This window comes from Seriola aureovittata, chromosome 13, assembly GCF_021018895.1.
Source record: "Seriola aureovittata isolate HTS-2021-v1 ecotype China chromosome 13, ASM2101889v1, whole genome shotgun sequence".
NCBI lineage: Eukaryota > Metazoa > Chordata > Actinopteri > Carangiformes > Carangidae > Seriola > Seriola aureovittata.
In genome coordinates this window covers 17714150-17721360 of record NC_079376.1, presented here as the reverse complement: position 1 = coordinate 17721360, position 7211 = coordinate 17714150, and the positions used below count along the sequence as shown (strand labels likewise).

General features: G+C 40.5%; 1 protein-coding gene across 1 annotated transcript in view; it reads left to right on the top strand.

Annotated features, from left to right (window-relative positions):
- Nucleotides 1–5924: 5924 nt before the first annotated feature.
- Nucleotides 5925–7211, top strand: part of LOC130179932 (filamin-A-interacting protein 1-like) — a 21872-nt gene continuing 20585 nt past the window's right edge. The window contains exon 1 of the mRNA XM_056393098.1: nucleotides 5925–6190. The gene's annotated coding sequence lies outside the window, so the exon portion shown is untranslated. The remainder of the gene's footprint in view (nucleotides 6191–7211) is intronic.

Genomic DNA, 7211 nt, shown 5'->3' with positions numbered 1-7211 from the left:
TGCTGGGCATTAATTAAATGCATGTTACATACACACACAAAATGAGAAAATGAGAAAAGAGGTGGCAGGGTCATTATTGAGCATAAAGTCCACTCAGGCTTGTAAACACACAATATGCCTTGACTTCCACCATCGTTATTAGGCTATAAATTCAGCTTTAGACTTCACTGTCATGTTGAATTAATTGAAACCTATCAGCTTAAACTGATGAGCAGCCTGCATGCCCACAGTCCACTGCAGGGCAGAGATTCATTGTCTAAGTGTTTTGTCACGTCGGATGATGCACAGCTGTTGTTTGGAACGAACCATGTGGCCCTGTGGTCTCTCAGTTCGGCTCGCTGGGCGTGCTGGGTCACGGGTGTCACAGCTAGAGATGGAAATACCCTTCTCCTCCAGGGTTTGAGATGAGTGGCAGCCCTCTCTCTCCTGCTGTGGCTGTCCTTGGGAGAATAATCTTAGATCCAAAAGTAGGAAGAAAGAAAAACATTGGTGGTGAAGGGCAAGGGTCATCCCGGGACTACTCCTATGGAGATGCTTCTGCACAATCACCTTCTTGACAGTTTGCTCAATTAGTAAAACACAATGATGGGGAAAAATCTATTTATGTAGTCCACAGAATCATGACTAGATCAAAAGAACTATAAGATTCATCAACTTTGATTCTGAGTGGTTATACCTCCCAATAATAGCCTATTTCATACACAATGGATTTACCTCACTCATGTCATTGTCTTTTACTTAATAGGCTAATAAATATGACTACATATTGCTTCCATAAGACCACAAAACAGCCAGAATTTCACATAATACCCCTTGGAGTATCATTCCAGTAGTAATCATCTCACAATTAATATAAAGCTGCTAAAGAAAAAAATACAATAAATAGAAATTATGGCTTTTATTTTACTTCACAAAATTATTCGATATTCATTCAAACTGAGCATTTTTTGTTTTTTTTTGCATATTTTTCCCCACATGTTTTTTTTCTGGACAAGCTACAGGTGAAAGGTAAGATTTTCATGTCAGATTGTGTGGAACTTTGTTAACCAACAACCATCACTGAATCACAAGATAATAACCACAAATTACATCTAATTACAACTGAGCTGGGCTCATCAAATATATCTGGTGTCATCACTAAAATTGTTAAATGGTAATAAGCAACACATACAAGTTTCAAAGGAATTTGCCAATAATGTCAAAGGAAGAGTTACATACACTCACAAAGTCCCATGTCTTTGTTTAAACGGAGAAGCCTGACTCAATGGGCTTTATAAGAGGGTTTGGCATAACTATTTTACCATCTGAACAGAGGAGGGCGTCAGCGAGTCACTTCCTCAATACAACTCTATAGTGTGTGATCAGCAAAAACAGGAAATGAAACATAAGTAATTAACATTACTGAGATGGTAAGTCATCACTATAACTGAAACATCAAAAGAAAAACAAAGACTGAAATACTTAAGAGTATGTAATTTCCAGGCCAATTTAGCCTTTAAAAACAGACTTACATCAATAAACACAGAAACCACAAGAGCTGAGATGTCTACAGTATGTTCAGCAATAACTTCTGTTGTGATGATTATTCAGAGTTGAGTCGGTATTATGTTCTGGTATTTTACTGGATGTGTTATTGATGCTGTAACAAGTTAAACAGGCTAAACTGTGCAAAAAGTGAAACCAGATGTATACTTTTATGAATTCACTCATTTGGATTACTTGTTTCAAGTATCTAATACAGCCATATTGTATTCCACTGAAAACAAAACAAATGTAAAACTGGTCAAATAAACCATACTCTTCTTGCCCTAATCAAATACAAGGATAGTCAACATTACTCTAATGTTTTTGCAGAGCAGGAACTGTGACACCACAGTTAATAGGGTTAAACATGTGGTTTACCATACACATGTAAACTCACAGTAAACACCCAGCTTTATGTGTATAATCTCTCGAATCTGGCTCAAGTAGTCTTAGGAATGAATAAAAGTAGTGCACGGTTAGTGAAATTTAAGTTATAACGTTGTTTTGATTCTTTTTATAAAACCAAAAATTACATACATTTTTCATTTTCGGACAGGACACTATTACTGTGCTCGGAAGTGGAAAATCCAAACCCTAATTAGACATGCTTGTCTGTCAACCTTTAAAAAAATCCTATAGGACAGAACCACATAAAAGAAGTTGTGGTACTTCAGCATTGGCATTCCTGTGGTAAACATTGTGTGATACATGTGTTGTGGTATTTTTCTGGTACTGTGAGATTTGCTGGCATTTCTGGGACAATTTACCATTAGACATTTGGTGTTATATGAGTATAAATCTGACACTGTACTTTTTGTGAAATGAGGGAACAAAACAATCAGAAAATATAATTAGTGTTTCAATCTAGTGTTGACTAGCAAAACCAAAATAATAAGTCATGTCAGTGCTAGTCATGTCTCAGGCAAAATAATCAATAAGTCTTTTTTGGCTAATAATTCAGGTTGTCCTGCTGATACCGTTTGGTAGCAATAATGTTAAAGGGGCTGCAGTTTTCTCTGCCGCCAAACATGGTCTCTTCCCAAGAGCCAGCAGCGCTACCTCTTCAGGGCAGATTGGAGGAGTCGCTATCGGAAAGTGACAAGACTGATCGGGGCAGTACAGACATGAGAGTGGTGTAAATGGCCTTATCTAACTCTCAGCGAAAAAGCAATGAGCATTATTTCCCAAAATGTCAAAGTGTTCCTTTAAAACAACACACGATATACAGTTGGCTACAAGCATAAACATTGGTGTAAAGATCTACCCACGTCCTGTCACTCCATGACCTTTCTTCTTCTTTTGCTGAAAACCTCTGTCGTCCCCTTGTGGCTTGGGTCCAGGAACACCATGTTCCCTGTTGTCTCGGCCTGGTCTAATCTCACTCTGCTTGGACAGCTCATTAGCATCTGTCAGCGCTCCCAAAACTGAAAACGACCCGGGAGAGCTGAGGTGATGTGTGAGCAGAAGAAGTGGAAGTGAACATAGGGTTGCTAATGTTGCATGAGCGTTTTAACGACAGACTCGATGGCTGGATGGGACCTCAGTGATTACTTTGCTTGGGGCGAGCATGCAACAACAAGGTAGCGTTGAGAGACATGAAATGAAAAATTAAGGTATAAACGTGTGTGTTCATAGGGGAAAGTTGATGCACATTACATCATCAGCTGACAAGTCTGGTTAATAACATCATATTGTCCTCTCTTCATACGTTTCCTTTGATGAAACCTTCAACAAAGATTTACGCTGAAGCTTCCTTGCAACCGGATGACAAGGCTCAAGTCCCACAGCAACATTTTATCACCCATCTTGTGTTAATTAAATGAGAGTGCTATTCTGATGTCTGCCATTCTGATCACATCATATAAGTGTGGGAATGGCAGCTACTTCAACTTACCCGTATTTCTACTATGATTCATAACAACCGCAGCCCAGACAGGACCACCGTCCTGTGGGCATTATATATACAGAGTGAAATCATAACAAACCTCTTCCTCACTGGATCCCAACCACATGACTTCATTTTGGGTGTGGGAATTATGGCGTTCAATCAAAATACACTTCTCATGACCTCAGTTTGGATAGATCTTCCTCTTCGATACCACATGTAGGGGGATGACTTCATATGTGGGGAGGAAGGGGTCTGTCAAACAAATGCGCTTTGTTTTTTGAGTTTGTCTTTGCTCTGACTCACTTTGAGTGTCACCCACAGGACAACAAAAAGGTAAAAAAGAGAAAAAGGTCTTTGAGGTTGTTCCAGAGCTGCAGAACTCTTGGATGACCCAAATACAAGGTCATCAAGAGGCGCATGGGAAAGTCAATGAATAAATGACAGCCGAAGTGAAGAAAGGTAACGAGTTAACAACGAGATGGAGATACGAGCCTGCAGAGTGTGTGTTTCTGTCTGTCCAACTGTCTATGCATTTGTGTCTGCCGAAGTGTGTTTCATTTTACTGAACAAAACATTACATCAGACCCACACCCACATAATACAGCGATGGCAATGTGTGAACTAAACTGCTCTTGGGTCAGATGTACTGTACATTGCAACACAAAAGAACTGACAAAGAGGGAGTGAATGTGTCAATGTCCATCTGACATAATTCCTCAGTGAGATTATCTGTTGTTTAACTGCTGCGTCTTTTGTTTGCTTTGGTTTCCACCTAGTGATAAGAGTGTCATTATGTTCACCAGGCGTTTCCCTCTGGTGACCAGACAAGACTTTCACTTTAAGGAGAAGAAATATGCAGGCAGACTTCTCATCAGGTCATCAACTCAAATTGCACAAAAACAACCAAATATCCAGTAAAGTAGCTCTAAATAATAAACTGTTATTATTATTATGAGCTATAAACAAGATACTCATTAAGCATTTACAGAGAAAAGGTTCAGGCTGGAAACAAATATATTTTACCTGCAAATCTTTGCTTGCAGTGTTCCCAGATATTAAAATAATCAGGAAATATCAACACTCACCTTGCAGCAAAGAGTTGTTCAGTGAAACTCACCTTTGACAGAGTGGCAAAACTGCTGTATTGGGTCTTCTGTCTATTCCGATAATGGAAACGTAGAGAAGCTTTTGACCCTAAGCATATAATTTATGACATTGTTGATATACTGTATATCTGTACCCATGTAAACTTTATTTGTATCAAATTCATAAAAATACCAGTAGAAAAGATTAGTTTGTTCATTTTGGGCCAGCACTGTATGGGGCAATAAATTCACACAGTTTATTCAAAAGACGTATTTGTACCATTGACTCCTGTCTTATAAGTGTAGGGGGTTTTAACTAAAGTGCACAATGCGGTGTACCTAATAAGCCACGATAGCTTCCTCTTATGGACTCTCCAGCACATTTGAGACAGATCGGTCAAAACTTTGGGTGGTCAGAGTTTTCATCAGACGTGAACTTGAGGCAGATTGGTTCTCTCGCACAAACAAATCCACTGATTGCAGTGATTCCATTGAAATGAACTGATTGCTTAATTCAATTTTCTTTAAAAGACCATTTAACTGAGTTTACCTGGTGCCACTCAAGATTACAAGACACAGGATTTATGATAATCTTGAAAATTGGGTAAACATTATTCCACAAATAGAAATGTAGGTGAACCAAGTTTAGGTGTGTTTACGCTCAACTGCAACCCTGCACATGTTTAGCCCAACAGTACCCTGGCAGCAACATCAACTATTCCCACCAATGCAGAGCACATTACTGTACCACAGATTTAACTCCGTGGCCTAATTTAGATTGTTTTCTACAAGCAGGGCCAGAAAGGCAGTGTAGCTTCCAGAGTCCTTGGAGAGTTTGGCCACACTCAACCCTCCTAAGTCAGCAATTGGTGGTTCCTTGGACCACTGTTGGGGCTTGGGTGGCTGCTGTCACTGGACTTTCCCAGCATGAGAGAATGACATGGTAGGGTTCAGCTGTCACCAAGGGTCAGTGAGGAAAATTAGCTCTCTAGCTAGCCAGCCAAAACATCTAGCATTCAGCTAGTCTCAGCTGCTAACAGCACCCATGTTGGCGAGAATGGGTGAGTTAAATATAGAGCTATACTTTTAGTGTCTGTGACTCTGGTCAAAAAGAGGAGAGAGGGACAATGGAGGATGCAGCTGAGTGAAAAGATCTGGCCCCGTGACAAAGGACATCACACCACACCTCTGCCTTTCTCCTCACCGGGCAACGGCCCCTTTCAACTGCTGAGAGTGAGTAGAATAGTGCCTGCCTACCTCCTTCACCCCCCTTCTGCCTTTTATTCTCACACACTCTTCAACTGACTTCTGGAAAGGATTGGAGGGAAAGAAAATGAGAGGTGTGTTTTTAGAGTGCTATGCAGAGCAAAACTGGATAGGCTGTGGGAGTAAAAGAGGGAGGGAGGGTGAGAGAGAGAGATAGAGATAGAGAAAGAGAGAGGGAGAGAGAGAGGGAAGTTACAGTGCTCTGTTAGTGCTCTCTACCATTCCCTGCCTGACCTGAAGAACTGAAAGGGGAGAGAGAGAGAGAGAAGAGCTTGAGATGGCTCTTGGCACCACTCAGTAGCAGACACCACAAGTGGACCACACAAGCTAAAGGATATTAGTGGATACTTGACTCCTTTCGTGCCTTTTTCTTGGATTACGTGGTGTGGCTGCTGATTACTCAAACCTGGGGACAACACAACAGCAGGTAGGTCAGATTCTCCTAAGTTTCTTATAATGAAAATGTTCCTGTTCTCTTGCCCTTGTGTGGGACATGTGCTTCTGGCAAAGCAGGACTTATTAGCTGTTCTGCTCTCAGACTGAAATGCAGGAAAAGGCTCAGGTACAGGTGCCACTGCTGAACTTTCATCACTTTTATGGAGCCAATAAAGAATGCTGGTTGAAAGAAGTCCACCCTCTTGGCTTCATTCAAGCTGTATTTGAGCCATATGAATGAAACAACTCTTCCCTGAACGTGTAATTAATTCAGCATTCATTTTTTATACATTCAAACTACATTTTGCATTAATTACTCACCCGTGAGAAGACAAGTGACTACTCTTAGTGTCGTTAATGGCAATACAGATTTGGCATTGTGATAATGCATACATAAAACAGAGAGTCATGAATCAAACCTTTCTCTGTGTATCATATGATGTGTCTGTATGAATAAGACCATTTAGTGTGAAAGCTTTTTTTTTCTTTCTTTTTTTTTTTTTGCTTTGCATGTGGGAAGAGAAGAAGCCCACAACTTCTCCAGACAACACGGGTGATGTTGCGCTGAGATTTTAGGTATGTGGGGAAAAGAGGAGTATTTCATCTTATATGTCAGATAATGTTTGGGAATGATATGCACTCATACACACATACACTTGCAACCTTTGCCCTCAACTTCTCTCCCACCTGCTAACTTCAACACCTCTACAGCGCCATGTAGCTCTCACTGTTGCACTCACTGCACATGCACACACCAAATACAGTACACAAAGTGCAAATACACACACCACTGCTTAACATTAAGATCCTTAGGAGGCATTCATAAGCTGCCGCAGGATGACATCTTTCATCCTGAATATTTATGGATTGTAATGACGCCAAAATGAATTCCATTTCATCCGCATGAAGTCATCGGCCTTTCGAAGGAGACACATGGCTCCTGCTAGCCGCTGTCCATTTGTCAAGGCACACATCACCTTGGTAAAAAGAAAAGAAAATATAAAATGTATCTC